Genomic DNA, 22,168 nt, shown 5'->3' on the forward strand with positions numbered 1-22,168 from the left:
CCCCTATCCTCGCTCCCATCTTCCACCAAAGCCTTGCCCCATCTCCCATTGTCCTTTTCCTCTATCCTCACATCCATCTGCCACCAAAGCCTTGCCCCATCTCCCCTTGTCCTTTTCCCCTGTCCTCACTCCCATCTACCACCAAAGCCTTGCCCCATCTCCCCTTGTTCCTTTCCTCTGTCCTCACTCACATCTACCACCAAAGCCTTGCCCCATCTCCCCTTGTCCTTTTCCCCTGCCCTCACTCCCATCTACCACCAAAGCCTTGCCCCTTCTCCCCTTGTCCTTTTCCCCTATCCTCACTCCCATCTACCACCAAAGCCTTGCCCCATCTCCCCTTGTCCTTTTCCCCTGTCCTCCTCCCATCTCACAGGGCTCACAATTTGGGCGTTTGCTTTGACAGAGATCTTATCTTCAGCAGTGTAATAGCCTCCACTGTCGTGGCAGAGTGGATTTACCTCCTGTACTCCCAGGAAAACTGTCCCCATCTCACCTTTCACCTTTGACCTTATTCAAACTCTGATTTAGACTTTACTTCTCAGCAGTCTGGAGTACTACCCCAGCCTCACCTGGTTCCATGTAATAATCTCCCCTCAAAAATATTGCCATGCAATACAATTGCGGTAAAATTGCAGTTTCTTGTGGGGACATTATTACATGGAACATGCGGGGGACATCCCTGCAGCCCCCAAAGCCTTTTTTATTTTTCATGGGGAGCAGGGGACACCCCTGCAACCCTGCCTGCCCCTGTCCCTATAAATATGGTCCCCTATATAATGTTGCCACAACCTTTTACCGGCGACATTATATACGGCGACCCTATATATAGGGATATTATTACCTGATGCCCCTCGCCTTAGGATTCTCCCATCTACTCCTTTGGAACTCGCAATAAATTACAAAGCTTTGCCACCCACAGCCTCTTCTCAATCACTCCCTCCATGTGCGGTGGCATTTCATGCATAATTTATCTTCCTAACAATTGTGTGCTCTGGCATTTAAATCCATCGGTGTGTTGGCATCCATCCTGCCAGACGTGCGCTGTCTCCTACGAGACACCCCCTTGCGCTCTGATTGAATGCACGTCTCATCTCATCCATGTTATGCAGCTTCCTGGTTTTTCTTTTTTCCCACTGTTCCTCCTCTGTCTTTCTCTCTTGGTTCTTTCCTTTCCTCCTTCACAGTCTGCAATTCTCCATTCTTTTCCCTATTCTCTACTTTTCTAATTCTGTCACCTTCTCATTCTTCTCTCTCTGCCTCCTCTTGCAGATGCTGGCTTATTTGCATCCTACACTACTACTTCTTAGATCCTCTATAACCTCCTTGCATCCCTTCTCTTTCCTTGGTCTCCTCCATGCTGCTCCTCTCCTCCTCATTTATCAACTCCTTCCATCCTCCTTAATCACTGCCTCTCCTTCTTTCCTTAAAAAGTCTCTCCAAGTTGTTGTTCTTCTCCTCAACCACCTCATGCTCCCTGTCACTTTCACCCTTTATGCTCTGCCATGCACATCCTAACTCCTCTCCTCCAAATCCTCATTCCCACACTCCTTTTGCTATCTCTCCTCTCTTGATACGCAAGCGGTGTGTTCCAGTGGTTAACTACCAGAAGCTGCCTGGGACCTACAAGTGAGCATTGTGAATGGTAATCTCCTTTGGTGAACTAGCATATCTCCAGCTGAACCGGACATGACCCAGAGCAGTCCCGCTCCCTGAAGCTTCATCTGCCCCAGACGCCATCTTGGAAATAGATGGTCCGGAAGTATGCTCAGCATTGCTTGATGTTCTGTTGACTGCTGCCTGACTCCAAGCGGCAAAGCAAAGGCAGAGCCACTACGTCGGCCTTGGGAAGTCTGATGGAAATAGGCTTGGCCAGTTCCTTGCCACTTAGTGAACCTTGTCTGTATTCTTGACTGAAGAGCGCAGCAGGTGTCCTTTAGCAAGGATTGTTTCTTAGCACGCTCTCTGTGGTTCATTGCTGCCCGGAACGGTTCACTCTCCTGGGATCACCGCGGGGTGTCCGTCACTATGTTGTGATTGGGTTTTTCAATTTAAAAGTTGGGGCCCTGGGTATCAGCCTTGTACATCCTCTAGGGTGCACATCAAAGAGCAGATGGTGGTCTCCAGACCCATGGTCCCCACAGCCCCATCGCTGAGCCTAAGACACGGACGCAGTCTCATTATGCATCGTTGACATCAGCTTGGGCCATCACTCCGCATTCATCCACAGCGGCGTCTTTTCGTATGTAGAGGTCCACATGATAAAGAACCTGGCACATTGTTCATGGAACCCGGCACATGCTCTACGTTGGAACAAAGTTCTGATAATGCTGTATGCTAATCCTTCTATGTGTATATTCTAACCTCTTTAGCAATAGGGCGTGTATAAAAGATTAGTGATCTGTCTGATTCTTAATTGGCAACTCGTAATAAAACCTCAAAAGTGCAACCACCCATTTACACACAAGAGACTCCATGTCATAGGCCAAGTATTCCTTCTCTAGGCCCACAGAGCTATGGATGCCCATGCAATGACATCATTCCTTATCTGCGCCAGTATCGCATCACACCACTTGCAGTAGTTAAAACTGGTGGATTATTGTGGATAAACATTCCCAGGGTCGGAGTCATGATCACTTGTTACCAATGCTAGTAAAAGCCATTTCATTTGATGTCAAAACTTTCTCATGGAAGTGTTTCAATGCTGTCGGGACGAGGACACCTTAGGTGGGAGCACTGGAGGGGACTCACCCCCCACCCCCATGCCCCCCGGGCCAGGGAAAGCACCCCTGTACCCGATGCAACCCCTGGTGGTTGTACACAGAGGATCCCCAAAGTCTGCCCTTTCTCTACCAGCACTGTACAGTGGAAGGATAGCACAAGCCCATTCAAACACCATGAGCGCTGGGACAATCTGTTCATATACTGCATCGAAAGACAGATGTTAAGGCAAACACAGCGCTTCACCAGGTGTCTACGAAATAGAGTAAGTAAGCTGCTATTGACTCCTGTATAGATAGCACCGAACAACCCCACATTCAAACCATATTAAGAAGAAACTGTATATAATCAATGAGCTAAAACCTTAAATGAAATATAGCGTTAATATTATTCAGTAAAAAACGTATACAAGCAGAGTTGTCCAAATCCAGGCCGCCTGGGCCAGATCCACACCGGGTTTTCAGGATACCCCTTCTTAATATTCATGAGACACATTTGTAAGCAATGATTCTAAATGTATGCACATTTTTGCTCATGAATATTAATGAGGGATATCCTGAAAACCTGTCAGGATTCCGGCCCTCGCGGCCCAGAGTTGAACAACCATGCATGGTAGAGAGTTCCCTGGATTACATCCAGCAGTGACTTCCAATTGCTGGCCTACATGTGTTTCACACTATACAGCTGGCATTGTTGCTTATGGTGTGCGCTTCTGCAGGGTCTGAGCTGATGGATCCTACGTTATCTGCAGCAATCTACTAAGTGGGCCTGGTATTCTTCCAAGCATTCTTCAAACATCAATGTCTGTTTATTGATTTGTCAATGTGATGCTGCTCATGTAATCAATTGGATATTGATGTGATATTGACGCTGCTGTGCACAGGAATAAACTGGAGTGGCTTCTATGTGTTCTGGTGGCCCTCGACTGTGGGGCACTCAGAGGAATAATGCTGCCTGCCCTCTAGGAAGGCGATAGTGAACGGAATTCCAAAGCCAACACACTTCCATGTGTTGTTAACTAAGTCAATGAAGCTTCATGTGCACTGAAATATTGTTCCAAAACAGCTTGGAGTCCTTCTTAAAAGCCACCTATGTAGGCTTTGAGGCAAAACTAACTTCTTGGTTTGAGTTGTCTGTTGTGCACGTCGATGTTGTCTTGTCTTGTCTTTTTTGTGAAGCGTCAAAAGTTGATAAACAGGTTGTAAATTGGTACTTTGTGATTGCTTTTAATTTCTTTGTGTTCATGAAGTTGAGTATAGTACTGTATATCTCTTGAAAATGTTATGATTTTTGCAATCTGGTTGCATTGTTAAGATTGTAAGATGTCTTTGCTTTTCTGTCTTTTGTGTGTTGCTCAAAACAACAAATAAAGTGGTTAAAAAAAAAAAGAAAGAGAAATCCATCTGATAATTCCCACAAAGCAGTTTTACTCTGGGGAAATAGTCCTACAAGTGAACTTTTAATGTTGTGAACTCAAGAGTCTCCATCATTCCCTGTGGCCGAGCGTGGTCTATTTCATTAAAAATGTCCATTGACTTGTTGGGATCGTTCGTAATAAATGCCAATTGAAAACCTTTTCCTTTCATGCCTGGTAGACTACAAACCTGGGCCGAGGACCATGAATTGAATAGGTGGGCTTTGGGGAGGAGAGGGAGCAGGAGAGGCGCAAGGCGAGTGGGGTGCAGCACTGGAGGAGCTCAGAATGTGGGCTTGTACCACAGAATGCAGCCCATGGTCTGAGCTTCCCGATTGGCTAGCGCCCCCATCCAGGGTACTAATTTTGGGAATGATCCTTATTTTTTATAGTTGTCCTGAGCTCTTAATCAACCTATTTTTAAATTTTTTAAAAGTTAAAGTGCCAAACCTTTTTAATGTGTTATATATAAGGTATTGCTCTTAATCTTTCTCAGGTGGTTTTATTTTAATGGAGTGAGCCTGATGTCATTGAGTTTGTTTTTCCTTGGAAGCCATTGAGGATACCGGGAGGATAGCTCAGCGGCAACGTGTTCGCCTTGGAAGTGAGACGACACGAAGCAACACAGGTTCGATCCCCAGGTCCGCACTTAGAAACCTCTGGGTATTTAAGCACGTTATGAATACGCAACTAAGACAAAGATAAACAATTACACAACAAACAAAAAAAAAAATGTAACAGCGCCTCGACTGTGAGCGCTTAAAAAATGCAAATAAATAAATAAATTGAACGGTTCACCAGTGCTTCTAGCCTGTAGAAGTTTGCATTCTACCTAGCTCTGTGGTGCTGATGATATGGCAGAGGTGCTCCCCCTAATAAAGAGACTGTCTTCACGACCACCGCTGCCCACCTGTAAGGAGGCAGTTCTTCAAGTCATCGTCAAACTACCAACCTGCAGAGAATCTCCAGTCACTGCCGTAGATGGCTCCGTGGCACCATGCTCTTGGAAGGCCATGTTACCCTGAAATGCCATGCCTGAAGGGGCTGCAGTCAGCCTATCACGAGATAGTGAGCATGGAGCATGGAGGTTGCCACCACAAACCTTATCACAATTATGTAGACATTCTGTCCTGCGCACACCGCAATATCCAAATTCCTTGATGAGCGAACCTCGCTGCACCTGGGGGCTTCTTTTCCAAGCAGTGACGGAAGTGGTTGGGAGCGGTGCTCCTGTACTTTATTTAAATTAAGTTTTACCGTTCTTATATAAATAAACCCTTCTGAAATTGTTTCGTTTTAAAATAAAAGTGTAGGAATAACTTGAAACGCGCACTACGTCCCCCTAAACAGCAGGCACATTGGTTTTTTGCGTTCACTTTACTGGGGATTCAAGCCTAGGAGCTACTGGATTAGCCCCAGCCTCACATCACAGCGGGCTACGGTACAGATGCTGGGTTGCTCTTATTGGCTCAGTGGCCTGCTTGAGACAAAGCTCGTTCCCAAAGGCCCTTCATAGCCCTACTCCAGAGGAGTCCGAATTTTTCTTTTGCATTTAAGCAACTTAACTGCAGGCACAGGTGCACATGCAGTTAATGGGTAGGTGGGAGGGGGTGGCTTTAATCTTTAGCAGGCCCCTTAAGAGGTGGGTAATTAGAAAGGGGCGGGTGCCTAAAGCTGCATGCTCTGGCTGGGAGACAATGAATAAAGGTAATCAGGTTGTTTAAAATGCATTTTGCCTCCTCTTTCCCTGTGTTTCTTTCAGCCTTTACACAGTGGTGGGGGTGGAAGAGAGTGAAGGAGAACACAGGCACAGGGATTGTATTGCACATGGGAGTGGGCGTGGCAATGAGGTTTTGGGGAGCCGGGGCAGGCCAGCAGGTACCATAGTTCCACTACTTCTTTTCTTACACTTCGACCACTGTTTCCAAGTCTTCAACGCATGAATGACGACCACAGTCAAGGTTTTATGCCAGTTTTTACGCCTTCGTTCACGATCCGCCGCATTTGGTTTTTTTTTTAAGGCAGAAGGGGAGCGGCAGAAAGGGAATTTCATTGCCACCTAACTTTTCCCTTCTTCCTTCTGAAAAAGTACTTTGTTTTCTGCCAGCATTATATCTTCATGCTAGTAAAAATAAATAAGCTTATTATGCCAGCAAAAACAGGCCAATTCCATACGAATCTATTGTAAACACTGACTGCATCGCGTAAATGATAGGCAGTATTTACTCATTCTGCACTGAAGAGTGCACAAGGCAGGAGTAAAGGCTTATCAGTCACCATTTTGTACCTCCCTTTTGCACTTAGCAGGGCAAATGAGGAAACGTAAGCTTACGCTCAAGTCTATTCACTCAAAAGTTTAAAATGTGCTTACTTGTCACTGCTCCTGTCATTACACCACAGATGGTGCAACCCCAGCCGGGTCACTGCTCCTGTCTTTACACCACAGATGGTGCAACCCCAGCCGGGTCACTGCTCCTGTCTTTACACCACTGATGGTGCAACCCCAGCCAGGTCACTGCTCCTGTCTTTACACCACAGATGGTGCAACCCCAGCCAGGTCACTGTTCCTGTCTTTACACCACAGATGGTGCAACCCCAGCCAGGTCACTGCTCCTGTCTTTAGACCACAGATGGTGCAACCCCAACCAGGTCACTGCTCCTGTCTTTACACCAGAGATGGTGCAACCCCAACCAGGTCACTGCTCCTGTCTTAGACCACAGATGGTGCTACCCCAACCAGGTCACTGCTCCGGTCTTTACACCACAGATGGTGCAATCCCAACCAGGTCACTGCTCCTGTCTTTACACCACAGATGGTGCAACCCCAACCAGGTCACTGCTCCTGTCTTTACACCACAGATGGTGCAACCCCAACCAGGTCACTGCTCCTGTCATTACACCACAGATGGTGCAACCCCAACCAAGTCACTGCTCTTGTCTTTACACCACAGATGGTGCAACCCCAGCCAGGTCACTGCTCCTGTCTTTACACCACAGATGGTGCTATGTGGACTCCAGCTGTCCATTTTCCTTCTTTACAACTCAGGACCCTTGTACCTTTAGCCGTATCTATCTTCACATAATCTTTGACAAGGGCCAAGGAACCCCTCAAAGTTGAAAGTTGCACCCTTAGCATCCTAGGGCCAAGATAGAACCCTCCTGATTCTCCTTAGGATAGCAAATTCTGGAAACTTGCTTAATGAAATTAATCCTTAGGTGTACAACAGGCGTGGTCATGCCAGCATGCACATTGTACCCTTAGATGCCAACCTCTTTCTACGAATACTCTGTTTGCTATGGACTACCATTAAGGCTCTCCATTTTCTGTTTTTATCTTATAAATAATATAACACCTAAAAGCAATCTGTTTCCATCTTTATGTATTTGTAAAAACTGAAACAAGTTATCTGTTCTTAGATCCCCATGCCTTCAGCCATGCGTGCAGGCCGATGGATATCCTGGCTTGCAGGCCGATGGATGTCTCGGCTTTCAGGCCGATGGATATCCCGGCTTTCAGGCCGATGGATGTCCCGGCTTTCAGGCCGATGGATATCCTGGCTTGCAGGCCGATGGATATGCAGGCTTGAAGGTCGATGTATATCCAGGCTTGCATGCCGATGGATATCCAGGCTTGCAGGCCGATGGAATGCAGCATGGAGAGTGTCCAAAGGCAGGTTTTAACCCCACATTGCAAATATTCAGAAAACTGCGGTGGAGGTGGCGGGGCTCTCCTCTTGGAGCGGGAGGGGCGACAACCTGGCTGGATGTGTTCCAATCAACTCGGTTGAAGTAGTCTGAAGGAGCGCTCCATAAGGGTGAGGGCTGTGGCGAAAAACACAAGTGAGCACATTCTAAACTTTTGAATATATTGACTGGAGGAACCGCGTACGTTTCGTCATTTGCACTGCTGAGTACAAAAGGGAGGTGTAAAAAGGTGGATGAAGAGCCTTTAGGCCTGCCTTTTGCACTCTCTAGTTCAAAATGAGTTAATTCCATCTGGCGTGGCGTGGCGTGGCAGTGTTTACAATCGATTTCTATGGATCCGGTTGGCAGTGTTTACACTAGATTTCTATGGATCCGGTTGGCAGTGTTTACAATAGATTTCTATGGATCCGGTTCAGCAGCAGCAACAGGAAAAGCAATAATGATACTTTGTATACTACTGTTGGCAAAGCACTGAACATAGATTTTTTAAAACATGTTTTTAAATATGCAATAAGTGTTACCTACCTGAAGTTGGTACCCATTTAATGACCTTGGAAGGATAGAAGGCTGCGTTAGCTTTGCCAGGATTGAAACCTTTGACCAGCAGATGACACACACCTGTCAGCTGTAAGCACTTAACCAGCTGAGCTACCTTAACAAAGAGTTGGATTTGATGTGGAAGAATTGAGATCAATGTTCATACTTTGTAGCTGGTTATGTTTTTTGTAATTGTTTTATTTTACACTTGAATATTTAAATTGGATAAATAAAATAAAGTGCCCAAAAAATAAATATGGATGAATATAGATGGAAATGGTGCGCCAATAAATAGCATTCTACCGAGAGCCCTACTTACTATTACACCTGACCAGGGGCCGGGGGGAGCGTCAGTCATTGCCACTGGCTGCCTATAGCCCATCAGCAGGTTCCTGGCATGAGCTGGCACAAATTCATTCTAAAGCAGGTGGGTTCGATTTAATTGGGAACACAGCCATTTGAGAGCAGTGCATTTAACTCATTTTGAAAAATAAATACGACTGATGGTGTGTGGAATACCGACATGACGTGCAGGAATACCGAATGTTGACACCATACATTACATTTGGTTGAGGCTTGCATTCTGCAGTTTGCATTTTCTGCATATTTACATTTTTGGGGCAGGAAATATGAAGGCAGCAATGTGAAGAGGTAGCAGAGGAGGTCGGAGTGAAGATGAAGTGTGCGTGTCCTGCATGCAGCAATCGCCCAAAGTGTGCCAAGAATCAGGTGTTTCCACACCTCTTTCAGTTACACAAGAAACCCTAGCGCTGGAGAGGCAGAGAGGAACGCTTCTGCACTGCAGCAAGCAGTGTGGCCTTCCTAGAAAGCACACGACCTGCTCCTGTGCGCCCGTGTGCAGGGAAAACCACTGCAGTGCGTGCACTGCGATCTGGTGGATCGCGTGTCAGCAGCGACAGAAGTGAGCGGGAACGGTCGGGAGCTGTGTTCCACTTCTTTTGTTTTATTCTGTCTACGATTCCTCTACTTTTTATTGACCATATTCATCATTCTATACAGAGAATGTGTCCATTCATGTCCCTGTGCAAGTGTAAAGTTGTAATAGAAGCCTTATTTACTAGTCACTTAGACTATTGCAATACCCCAGCCACAACACCTGGTCACATGTTGCACTATGCTTCCGCCTACCCTCTCCCCTACCGAGACAACAGTTCCACTACTGTTTTCGGTACAACAGTTCCACTACTGTTTTAGGTACACTTCTAATACTGCATGTTTGTGTGAGTCCAAGCACACTAACAGAGAGGTGTCTCCCGCGTCACATTCTCGGGGTATGCACAAGGAACCTCACAAACTATTTATGCTGATGAGGGCCTACCCTATGCAAATTGATATAGCACTGACAGTGCTAACATCTGTGGTGACCAGTGCAGTCCAACAAAAGGCCAGGTGCAGAGCCGTGCAGCGTAGCCCCAATACTACCTGTTGCACCCTTGCCAATACCTGCCCTATGTTGATGAGCGCATCATGGCCCCCGGTGCACCCTCTGGTTGCCCCAAAAGGATCCTAGGAACCTTTCTGCCCCATTGCAACAGGGGTTCATTCATCTGCATGGGCAACACCCAACCAAAAGGAGTGTGACTCCCCGAGGAAATCTCCCTTCCCTTTCAATTATTTGGTGCGAGTCCCCTGAGTCACTCGGGCTCACACGCTAATGTGAGTCATAGAGTCAGTCCTTGAGAGAACATTGTAATATCACTGGGCAAAACTTCAGCCGACACCCTCATAACAGTAATAGAGAGTCGTGGGCAAAACGTCAGCAGACAACCTCTCACAGTAATAGAGAGTCATGGGCAAAACTTCAGCCGACACCCTCATAACAGTAATAGAGAGTCGTGGGCAAAACGTCAGCAGACAACCTCTCAAAGAAATAGAGAGTCATGGGCAAAACTTCAGCCGACACCCTCATACAGTAATAGAGAGTCGTGGGCAAAACGTCAGCAGACAACCTCTCACAGTAATAGAGAGTCATGGGCAAAACTTCAGCCGACACCCTCATACAGTAATAGAGAGTCGTGGGCAAAACGTCAGCAGACAACCTCTCACAGTAATAGAGAGTCATGGGCAAAACTTCAGCCGACACCCTCATACAGTAATAGAGAGTCATGGGCAAAACCTCAGCAGACGACCTCTCACAGTAATAGAGAGTCATGGGCAAAACTTCAACAGACATCATCTCACAGTAATAGAGAGTCATGGGCAAAACGTCAGCAGACATCCTCTCACAGTAATAGAGAGTCATGGGCAAAACTTCAGCCGACACCCTCACACAGTAATAGAGAGCCATGGGCAAAACCTCAGCAGACAGCATCTCACAGTAATATAGATCATGGGCAAAACTTCAGCCGACACCCTCATACATGATAGAAAGTCATGGGCAAAACGTCAGCAGACAGCATCTCACAGTAATATAGATCATGGGCAAAACTTCAGCCGACACCCTCGTACACTGATAGAAAGTCATGGGCAAAACTTCAGCTGACACCCTCATACAGTAATAGAGAGTCGTGGGCAAAACGTCAGCAGACGGCCTCTCACAGTAATATAGAGTCATGGGCAAAACTTCAGCCGACACCCTCATACAGTAATAGAGAGTCGTGGGCAAAACGTCAGCAGACGGCCTCTCACAGTAATATAGAGTCATGGGCAAAACTTCAGCCGACACCCTCATACAGTAATAGAGAGTCATGGGCAAAACTTCAACAGACATCCTCTCACAGTAATAGAGAGTCATGGGCAAAACGTCAGCAGACATCCTCTCACAGTAATAGAGAGTCATGGGCAAAACTTCAGCCGACACCCTCACACAGTAATAGAGAGTCATGGGCAAAACCTCAGCAGACAGCATCTCACAGTAATATAGATCATGGGCAAAACTTCAGCCGACACCCTCATACAGTGATAGAAAGTCATGGGCAAAACGTCAGCAGACAGCATCTCACAGTAATATAGATCATGGGCAAAACTTCAGCCGACACCCTCATTCACTGATAGAAAGTCATGGGCAAAACTTCAGCTGACACCCTCATACAGTAATAGAGAGTCGTGGGCAAAACGTCAGCAGACGGCCTCTCACAGTAATATAGAGTCATGGGCAAAACTTCAGCCGACACCCTCATACAGTAATAGAGAGTCGTGGGCAAAACGTCAGCAGACGGCCTCTCACAGTAATATAGAGTCATGGGCAAAACTTCAGCCGACACCCTCATACAGTAATAGAGAGTCATGGGCAAAACCTCAACCAACATCCTCTCACAGTAATAGAGAGTCATGGGCAAAACGTCAGCAGACATTCTCTCACAGTAATATAGAGTCATGGGCAAAACGTCAGCCGACACCCTCATACAGTGATAGAAAGTCATGGGAAAAACATCAGCAGACGGCCTCTCACAGTAATAGAGAGTCATGGGCAAAATTTCAGCAGAGGTCCTCTCACAGTAATAGAGAGTCATGATCAAAACGTCAGCAGACGGCCTCTCACAGTAATATAGAGTCATGGGCAAAACCTCAGCAGACGCCCTCACATAGTAATAGTGAGTCATGGGATAAACCTCAGCAGACGCCCTCACACAGTAATAGAGAGTCATGGGTAAAACTACAGCAGACACCCTCACACAGTAATAGAGAATCACAGGCAAAACTTCAGCAGACACCCTCAGACACTAATAGAGAGTCATGGGAACACTTCAGCAGACGCCCTCAGACAGTAATAGAGAGTCATGGGCGAAACTACAGCAGACGCCCTGACACAGTATCAGAGAGTCATGGGCAAACCTTCAGCGGACAACCTCATACAGTGATAGAGAGTCATGGGCAGAACTACAGCAGACGGCCTCTCACAGTAATAGAGAGTCATAGGCAAACCTTCAGCAGACACCCTCATACAGTAATAGAGAGTTATGGACAAAAATACAGCAGACACCCTCAAACAGTAATAGAGAGTCATGGGCAAAACTTCAGCAGACACCCTCACACAGTAACAGAGAGTCATGGGCAAACCTTCAGCAGACACCCTCATACAGTAATAGAGAGTCATGGGCAAAACTACAGCAGACACCCTCACACAGTAATGGGAGCTACAGAGTCAGTCCTTGAGAGAACATTGTAATATCACTGGGCAAAACTTCAGCAAACGCCCTCACATAGTAATAGAGAGTCCTGGGCAAAACCTCAGCAGATGCCCTCACACAGTAATAGAGTCATGGGCAAAACTTCAGCAAACGCCCTCACATAGTAATAGAGAGTCCTGGGCAAAACCTCAGCAGATGCCCTCACACAGTAATAGAGTCATGGGCAAAACCTCAGTAGATGCCCTCACATAGTAATAGAGAGTCATGGGAAAAACCTCAGCAGACGCCCTCACACAGTAATAGATAGTCACAGGCAAAACTACAGCAGACACCCTCACACAGTAATAGATAGTCACAGGCAAAACTTCAGCAGACACCCTCATACACTAATAGAGAGTCATGGGCAAACCTTCAGCGGACAACCTCATACAGTGATAGAGAGTCATGGGCAGAACTACAGCAGACGGCCTCTCACAGTAATAGAGAGTCATGAGCAAAACCTCAGCAGACACCCTCACACGGTAACAGAGAGTCGTGGGCAAAACTTCAGCAGACACCCTGCTCTGCCTCCTTCCTGGCCCTGATGATTGGCTGCTTCCACCTTATCTTCTGATTGGTGGCACCAGGAGGCGTGGAGCCGGCCTGTTGTGCCAAGGCCCACTTCTGACCCCTTATTCTTGCATTTCCTGCATTATCGTGCAACAGGCTGCTCCAGCGCTCCATGTGCGCACCTTCTTCAGAATCAGCTGTGCCCTGCCGTCCTCGTGCTAGTGTGCACACGCATGTACTTCTGGAACGACGATCAGCTGTTTCGCAGTGCCACTGATCCCTCGTCACTGGGGGCACCTTCTATCTGAAATCAGCAATTGTTTGCCATACCTCCAGCCTGCGCCCACTGCCCGCTCTAGCCTTCATGAAACCAGCTGTTTGTGATTCTCACGGACCTCGTCTCCTGCAACAACGCCGCATTTTATGTAGGTAAGCCTCGTGGGCTCCCTCTCTTTCTGCCATTGGGCCCCCTCTGCTCTCTTAGTCAAATAAATGGGCAACATTCAAACGAAATATTTTAAAGAAGATATGAAAGCCTGAAGGAACAATAAAAGAAAAAAGAATGAAAAGACATTTTCTTTTAAAATTCAAATCTGAAAGTGCATCTCTTGTTAGCGCATGTTATTGCAGCCACATGTGCGCAGAATCCATGTGTTTTTCATGCAGTTTATTACTGTAGTGCGCTCCTGCTTTTCTCTGTTGAAAGCCTTTTGACTTTCATTTCTTCAGTCATACAGCATCCCATTTCAAAATGGGTGCTTGATTTCTGCATTCTGCTCTGCCTGCTTCTTGGCCCTGATGATTGGCTGCTTCCACCTTATCTTCTGATTGGTGGCACCGGGAGAAGTGGAGCCGGCCTGTTGTTCCAAGGCCCACTACTGAGGCACCTGTCAGCTTCCCTGTCCGCTTTACCGGGACGCTTCATGATGCCATTACAACAGCCTGACCCTCTGGACCCGCCCTAGGGCTGCCAGCTCACTCAGCCATGTAACTGGACTACCAAGACTCCCTTACTTTCCTCTCCTTGGGTTTAGACCCCTCCTTCCATTTACCCGTTCTCTTCCCTTCTTGATCATTCACTCTCCCTGTTCCAACTGTTTCTCTCTGACATGCTCTGTATTCGCTCTCACTTCAACACTCACCTCTACTCTTACTTCATTACATTTACCTATGGTTCCCTATCATTTACCACCGAATGTCAAATTTGTGTGTGTTTTGGAAAGTCAAATTTGGGCGTGTTTTGGAAAAGTCAAATTTAGGTGTGTTTTGGAAAGTCAAATTTGGGTGTGTTTTCGGAAAGTCAAATTTGGTTGTGTTTTGGAAAGTCAAATTTGGGTATGTTTTGGAGAGTCAAATTTGGGTGTGTTTTTGAAATGTCAAATTTGGGTGTGTTTTGGAAAAGTCAAATTTGCGTGTGTTTTGGAATAGTCAAATTTGGGTGTGTTTTGGAAAGTCAAATTTGGGTGTGTTTTTTTGAAAAGCAAATTTGGTTTATTTTGGAAAAGCCAAATTTGGGTGTGTTTTGAAAATTCAAATTTGGGCGAGTTTTTCATTGCACTTGGCCCTCAATTGTAACCTACTAGCCCAGTGACTGTACCATACCGCTGCATTTGCTTATTTCTCCCACTGCCCCCTCTCTCTACCTGCCCATGGCACCATCTGTTTCTCCTATCTACTCAAACTGCTTTACTATCAACTATCTTTCCCTTCCCACTAAGTTTGGTAAGAAGAAATTTAAAAAGGATATCTTGGCCTCCAACCCAGGTCTCCCCGTCGCTGATACCTATTCCAGCGCTTCTGCCAGACAAACCCTCACTGACATCCTCTTTGTAGTTCCTTCGCCAGATCTCTGGACCCCTCATATCATCTCTGTGCTCTGTCCTGTCTCTTCCTCTCCCATTAATGGTGGCACCCACTGGGAAGTTCTTATGGATTCCTTTGACTCCTTCAGAGTCATCATTAATGTCTACCTAAATGGCACTGTCATGGTCTAAGGTCCTCAGGCCAATCTCCTTCTCTTTGCTAGGTGGTTCCCTCACCTCATCAACTTCCTTTCATCTCCAGCTGTACCCTAATCCCCTACCTTGGCTACCTTGCCCGTTTCTCCTTCTTCATCTTCCCCATCTTGTTCTCCCTCCACTCCTCCACAGGGTGTACCTCTGATTTGTATCCCTCCCCGGAAGGTCTTTAAGGCTGGCAACCTTCTTCATCTTGCCACTCTCAACTCTCGCTCTGCCGTCAAACACTCCTCTGACATCTGCCACCTCCTAGAAGAACTTGACCTTGATGTCCTTGGTCTCACCGAGACATGGTTCAGGGCAAGCTCTGTCACAAGCTTTGACACTCTCCTCGCTGACGGCTACAAGATACTCTCCACCCCCAGATCCACCCTGCCCGGTGGGGGTGTAGCCTTGATCTTCCCTGAGTGGATTCCTGCCTCTATCATCCCCACTCAGACCTACTCCTCTTTCAAATGCCTTGTCTGTAGGCTTTGTCTCTCTCCTAGTCACTCTATTACTGTTTCTACTCTCTACCGGCCTCCAGGTCAAATCACCTCTTTTCTTTCCTAGTGGGCAGACCTCTTCTCCGCCCTCCTGGCCTCTACCTCTCAACTCCTCCTCCTTGGTGACCTCAATATGCATCTTGATTCTCCCTGTTCCTCATCTGCGCTCTTTCACGACCTCTGCAATTCACTCTCCCTCTCTATGCTCCCCTTCGGCCCGACTCACTCTGCTGGACACACACTTGATGTCCTGATCTCCTCCAGCCTCCCCCTATCTACTCCCCTTACCACTCCTCTCTCCTGGAGTGATCACTGCCTCCTCTCCTCTCATCTTTCCATCTCCTCCCCGCAAGCCAAGCCCACCGCAAGATTGCCACCCACCTTCTCGGACATCAGGCCAATGAAGCGTGTGTCAGTCGAGGCTTTCGCTGCCACCGTCTCAGCCCCTCCTTCACCCAAGGCTGACTCACACCCTGATACAGCACTGTCTCTGCTCTACTCCTCTATCTCTGCCACTCTTGATGCTCTTGCCCCTGTCATGAGGATCCATTTGAAGCCCAAAGTCAAGTGCAATTCGGCTCCGACCTAGCTACACTTAAACTTAAGTGTAGTGCAGCCGAGAGGAAATGGAGGGCTTCTTGCTCATCCTCTGGACAAACTGGACTCTCTGTATGCACCAAGAAGCAAGTCAACATTCAAGCCCATGTCTCTGCGGCATCTAATAACTTGGCCAAACTCTTTAAATTCTGCAAGGAGCTGGCCAACCCTGCTGCAGGATCCACCCCTCCTCTCGCCTCTCAGGCCCTTTGCAATGCCCTCACCGCACACTTTGTCTTGAAAACCCAGGACATCTAGTCCACTCTCTCCTCCTCTCCCACTCCTCACCCCTCTCCTTCTATGCTTGCTGACCCACCCTTAGCTAACCCCCCTCCCTCCTTCTCCTCCTTTCCTCTCTTCTCCCCCGATGTAGTCGCTAGACAAGTCGATCTATGAAAGCCTCATCAAAACAGGTCCATCCCAGTTCCTCTAAAACCATTAAGGACCACATCGATACCCTTGCTCCGGCCCATGCCGATTTCTGCAACCCCTCCTTTGCCTCTGGGTCTTTCCCCTCCCCTCTGAAGCACTCCCTTGTGCATCCTCTCCTCAAGAAACCCACAGCTGATCGTTCTTGCCCGGCTAACTATCACCCAATTTCCATAACTCCCTTTTTGGGTAAGCACCTGCAAAAGCTTTCCATCTCTCAGCTTAACCTTCATTCTGACTCTGTTGGCTCTCTCCACGACCACCAATCTGGCTTCAGATCTGCCAGAAGCACGGAAACAGCTCTCCAGAACATCTGTGAAGACCTGCTCTCCAATCTTGACTCTAGCATTCCCTCTGTCCTCATCCTACTTGATCTCTCCTCTGCTTTCGACACAGTCAACCATACAACTCTGCTCAATCGTCTCTGTGACAACCTGGGTATCACCGATCAGGCTCTGCCTGGCTGACCTATTTTCTCTCTGATTGACCCTCCCTGGTGCAACTTGGTACAACTTCTTCCTATCTTCTCCCTCTCTACCTTTGGTGTTCCCCAGGGGTCTAACCTCTCGCCCTGGCTTTTCAACCAATACCTGACAACTCTCACATACTGCATTTCCATGTTCTGCTCAAATTTCCAGTGCTATGCTGATGACACCCAACTCATTATCAGGCTTCCTTCAGCCATCTCCTCTCCTTCCCTAATCTCTGACTGTCTCATTGCCATTCAAAATTGGTGTGCCACCAGCAATCTCTGTTTAAATGCCAACAAGACTGAGAGCCTCCTCATTGGTACACCCTCTCCATCCTTTCCTCTCACTCTCTGTCCGGCCTCCCTTGGCCCTGCTCCTGCCCCTACCCGCAAAGCTAAGATCCTCGGGGTCATCTTTGACTCCACACTTTCCTTCTCCCCACACATCTTTGATGTCTCCAAAAAAGTCTCCAAAAAGTCAAACTTCTTACGGTACTCTTCCTTTCCTCACCTTCCCTCAGAAGCTCACTGTCTCCCAAGCTCTGATTCTCTCTAGGTTGGACTACTGTAACAGCCTCTTTCTAAATCTACCTACCTCCACTCTCCGCCCTTTACAACTAATCCAGAACAGGACTGCAATATTTGTCCTTGGCCTCAAGCCCTGGGATTGTATCTCTTCAGCTCTGAAATCCCTTCATTGGCCCCCAGTGGATGCAAGGATTAAATTTACAACCCTTTGCATTGTCCACAAGGCTTTCTGGGGACTGGGTCCAAAATACCTTCAACTATCCCCCCTAAATACCTCCCCTCTCAAGCCCTTCGCTCCTCTACCTCTAACTCCCTGAGGGTCAGTCGTTTTTTCAAAGAAACGAGCTGGAGGTAGATCTCTGTCTTTGGCTGGGGCCTCCCTTTGGAACTGCCTCCCTGCCACCTTGAAACTTGAGGAGAACCATCTACGGTTCCGGAAGCTCCTCAAGACCTTCCTCTTAGCTTCTGCCTTTGCCCCGCTGCTCCCCTGCTGATCTGCCCTCTCCCTCGGCACTGTGCACCTGACTGTCCTTCCGGCCCAGGTACCTGCTCACCCTGCCATCCTATTGCACTGCCTCCGGGCCACACCTTGCACTGGAGCCTGTAACTGTACCCATACAGTTCCCCACCCAATTTTCTTCTGCACTTATCTGATACACCCTATCTGACTAACCTAGCACCTTTGCCTCTTATAGGCTGCACTACCACCGCTAACACCCTATTTAATTATTTATTTACTTCTATTTATTTTGTTCTCTCCTATGCTCTGCACTTTCCCCCTTTTTCCTTTCCCCATGCACTTTCCACCTTTTCCCTTCCCCATGCACTTGCGCGTTCTCAATGTCACTGAGCCTACTAAGATCGTTGTTTTTGCTTCTCCCATGTTCCCCTCCCTTTGCCTTGTTCACGCTCTGAAACACCTCTGTATAAGCGCAATATAAATAAAATATCATATCATATCATACCCTCACACAGTAATAGAGAGCCATGGGCAAAACTACAGCAGATGCCCTAACCCAGTAATAGAGAGTCTTGGGCAAACTCCAGCAGATGCCCTAACCCAGTAATAGAGAGTCTTGGGCAAACTCCAGCAGACGCCCTCCCACTGTAATAGAGAGTCATGGGCAAAACTATAACAGACTCCATCACACAGTAATAGAGAGTCATGGGCAAACCTTCAGCAGACGCCCTCGCACAGTAATAAGAGCTATAGAGTCAGTCCTTGAGAGAACATTGCAATATCACTGGGCAAGACTTAAGCAGACGCCCTAACCCAGTAATAGAGTCATGGGCAAAATTACAGCAGACACCCTCACACAGTAATTGAGAGTAATGGACAAAACCTCAGCAGGTGCCCTCACACTAATAGAGAGTGATGGGCAAAGGTTCAGCCGAAACCCTGACGTTCCTTGACCAGTCCTTGCCTTATGATACAGTCAACAGCCACTAGCTCATTTGTAGACTGAAGTAACTGGATAGGCATAGATGTCTCAGCCATAAACCGGTTTAAGGAACACCTTAATGAGGGCAGCACCCAGAAGAAGACATACCAAACCGCATGCATGGGGTTCCACAAGCACCCATCACTTCATCTTGGACCTACAACAGGCACTTCCCACCCCTCCCAGATCTCATCGAAATGCATGCAACCACCTTCAGATGCGTGCAGAAGACACTATTGCCCAACCTAAGCAATGACAATACTACAAAGCAGGCAGTCACCTCCCTCCCGCCTGCAAACAATCCAGGCTGGCACCTTTGATGATAACGAAACCAAGATCTTCATCATGGCATGCCATCGCCAAACTCATTATCATGTACTGGCCATATGATGGACAACCTGGCCTGGGCTTTCACAAGGGTATCCAGCAAGAGGGTGGGGGCTAGTAATGCCTACCGTATGTTTTTTTCTTTAATGTTACAAAGTTTGATATTGCACCGAATCACCATTATAGTCTCAGCGCATCTAGGCTTGTGGAATAAGGGGTGTACTGTGCCCCAGGGCATGATGGGAATAGTAGTACCAAAGCATCATGTTCCAAAACCTGACAAATGATAGTAGTACTGTGGCATAGGATGGCAATGCCAGACCGGTATGCAGTCATAAAATTGCGGCAAAAATGTCACCTTTATAAAAAAAACCACGGCAAAAATGCTGTGGTTTGACCTGGTAAAGGTGTACCCCATTATACCATCTAAGGGGAGCGAGGGTTGCGGGGTGTCCCCCGCACCCTTTAAATGGTATAATGGGTCCTGGGGTTGCGGGGGTGTCCCCCGCATTCTTTACATGGATTGCAGCGGTTTTTTGTGTAAACTGCCATTTTTGCCCGATTTGAACACATGGAACCTGCCAGACCATTGCCTATGCCATGCCTATACATAGGCCACATCTATCGTCAAAGCCAATTCTTACTGATCCTGCTTCCTCAAAGCCAATTCTTACTGATCCTGCTTTGAACAAACTCCATCAGCACCTTGCCAGCCATGGCATTGCAGCTTTGCATTTATCTGGACTGCTGGGACAGCACTGACCTTCCAGTGACCTCGTTTGGACAAATGCTGAAAGGAGTTTCACTCTCATGCAGTCGAAATCTGCATTTTATTCCAGAACACACATACAATTATGAACGCATGTGCAGGAAGAACAAAGGTGGCGCTGTCACCTCCTGGCTATATTTACCCTGAAGTCACTCTTCAACAAAGTGGCGTTTTGAAAGACAGAAATGCGTCTTTTGCGGGAGGAATGAAAATAAAATCTTTCTGAATCCATGCCATGTGTCTTGGGAACGTGCGTTTCTGCTTTGAGCGCACGCAGCCGCAGACGAGGCAGCTGCCAGGTCACATATTGATTAGCTTGCTCAGAAGAGCTGAAGGCGTGGAACATGTTTCCTGACACAGGTGAACACGGTGGAGCCCCGCGGCGCCTGGGGAGGGCTGCAATCTGCCACTCGCCGTCACTTCAGATAAAGGCGGGATGTTTCCCAGACGCTTGAGCGGCCTCTGGAGGCGGCAGCCCCGCCCCGCCGGTGTGGCGCTTCCCAGTCCATCAGCCTCTCTCCTTGACAAAATGGCCACCGGCGCCACCTGTGCATCAGAGATTGGGACCTTCTTTAATGACATTCCTGGAACAACAACGCCACTGTCCTCTCGGGAAACCTGCCTACACCTATGTTAGAGCAGTGCTCCTCAAACTGGGGGGCTGCACCCCCTTACCCCCCTGGGAACCCGGGAGGATGCCCACTGGGAGCCAGCAGACTCTTTAAAAAGGGATTAAGATGACTGTTTAATATAAGAAAAGGTTTAAGGTGACTTATCGGAAAATGTAAGCAGTAGACAATCTGCTATGGAAATTAGGACACAACCATACCTATGTGTATATATATATATATATATATATATATATATATATATATATATATATATATATATATATATGTATTAATATATATATTATGGGTATGGTTGTCGTCCTATATGTGCAATTATATGTAAGATCATTGAGTTTGCGAAAATTCTATTTCTCAGAACCTTTGACTCATTTACTTTGTCCGGAATTCTCCAAAGAGTTTTCCTGCCCAGGGTTCTCAAATGAGTGCAGTATGTGTGATTTTAAACCACTTAAAATTGGGGAAAACCTTAAAGACGGAACGATTGAAAAATAACGTCACTATTTAATGGAACAAAAATCGACAGGCTCCAGAGGTAGTTCCATGGTAAAGCTGTGGCATCGCCCTAAATTTAAGGTTCAGTTTTTCGGTCTGGCTACCACTGACCCTGTGCAAGCACCAAATATTTCTTCTTTCCCATTTCACCCATCCCATTGTACTTAGTGCCCTGACGCGACTTGTTTGTGTGCAAGTAAATATAATGAATAACTGCACATCAGTCCAGAGTGCATGTTGGGCATGCCCGATATCTTGGCATAGTGGGTCACTGGTGTCTACTTGTCAGCATGTGCCATTGACGTCTGTATGGCACACAAGCTCATTTGACCTCTCTTACGTTGTGGGGATTGTGGTAAGTGAGACTTCGGAGACGGTCAGCAGGTCATGTTGCAAGTTGGCGTTTCATTAAAATGAAATAAGGCCTTCCCTGGCCCTACCTCTAGCAGGTTCTCGTCACTATCTACAAAGAGAACAACAAACGGGTCAGAATGTCTTACAAAAGAACCCCATCCTACGTGGAAACCTAAACTGACCTAAGTGCTGTCCCTACCACTAATACACAAGTGTAACATAAACTCAACCAGAAAAGGTCTCTCAAGGGATTTCTCTCTCAAGCCTGAAATGGGTGGCTAGTTTCTGGCACCCTCCCATGTGTCCCTCTAGTTTCCTCCAGGCCCTCTGGCTGGTCATACAGTTCCAAGTGTCTCTTAATTCTGCATCTTCTCCTGATGGTGGTTTGTTGCAGTCTCACACACAAATGTCTCTCTTTCAGGCCACGTGCCTGGTTGTACAGTTAAAATTGTTTCTGTTCCCCTCTTGGGGTGTTGTTTCCCTCACCCTGGCTTGGGATATTCTTTTCTTTTCCCCATCTTGTGAAACATCTGCTCCGTTGACTGCTTGGGATCTTGTTTCTCACCCCCCGGCCTTGGGGTCCTATTATTCTCACCCCAAACTGGGGCACTG

The sequence above is a fragment of the Ambystoma mexicanum genome, chromosome 5p (assembly GCF_040938575.1).
Source record: "Ambystoma mexicanum isolate Mex_15411 chromosome 5p, UKY_AmexF1_1, whole genome shotgun sequence".
NCBI classification, from domain to species: Eukaryota; Metazoa; Chordata; class Amphibia; order Caudata; family Ambystomatidae; genus Ambystoma; species Ambystoma mexicanum.